Genomic DNA, 1,161 nt, shown 5'->3' on the forward strand with positions numbered 1-1,161 from the left:
AGGCTCTACTTGAACCTTTCAAATTACTCTAAACACAGAAATGATCAATCTTGTCTTTATTGTCACATCCATCAAGTGATACAAACATGAAGCTGAATCCACTTCAACGCCCACTTCTAACATTCCCCCACCCCATCGGGGGCTGCTTTGTACATATTCATATAAATATCCTATTTTACAAACAATTCTTTATAGATCTTTAGACCCTGTATTGGTAAACAAAAGTTATAAACAAATTACAATTAAAAAAAAAAAAAAAAAAAAGAATTTGTTACCCTGGTATGGATTAGGAGCACCAGTACTGGTTACAGATCAGGCAAAACCCACAGTTAGTAACAGAATGAGAATAAAGTTTACAATACGTTCAAAGTGCTGTTAGAAAAAGTGTTAAGAAGCTGAGAGTGCCATACTCTCCCCCACCCCTGCTTCTGCACTGGAGCACACTGAAAGAAAAGAAAAACAAAACACGAGACTGCAGCTCTCACCCTTCCTTAAGTCTAGAAAATTATAGTGGATTTAGGAAAGGCCTTTATATGAATTTAATACTTCTGGGAGAGGCACAAACTGAATACTATCCAGCAATGAGATAAAAAAAATTGTTGCCAGAGTTCCCCCTACCTGGATACTAAAATTAGTGCTACCACCTTTACTAAACAGAATTCTTGTACAATGCCTACATCCCGAGAATAGCACTATCCCTTACCTCAGGAGAACAAGTGATGGCATAGAGCTTTTTGGATTTGAACCCATAAGAACCTCTGCTTATATATAGATGGGGGCTGGACATGTGTGTACTAGGTTATTTGTACACAAGTGCACTTCAGTCAGTCAACTGAGGCACTGTGGGGTTAAGTGACCTTCAAGGACAAAGAAGGTGTGAACTGAAGTGACTGTCAGGCATGCTCCTACATGGAAAGCTCTCCCTCTGTCACGATGCCCCGTTTTTGCCAGCAGACATGCAAGAGCTAAGGTGCAAGTCTTAAGCAGATGCTGCACTAGAAGGGAAGCAGACCCTCCTCAGAGGTTTAACGTTAGGTTTGGTATTAACATTGCACTACCCAGCTCTCTCCACACAAATCAAACATTAAAGTTGCCAGTGGGTAACAGCACTGGGATTACCAGAATACAGCTGCCTAGTTCCACCCCCCCCCCCCCCCCCCC

This window comes from Microcaecilia unicolor, chromosome 3 (genome assembly GCF_901765095.1).
Source record: "Microcaecilia unicolor chromosome 3, aMicUni1.1, whole genome shotgun sequence".
Taxonomy (NCBI): Eukaryota; Metazoa; Chordata; class Amphibia; order Gymnophiona; family Siphonopidae; genus Microcaecilia; species Microcaecilia unicolor.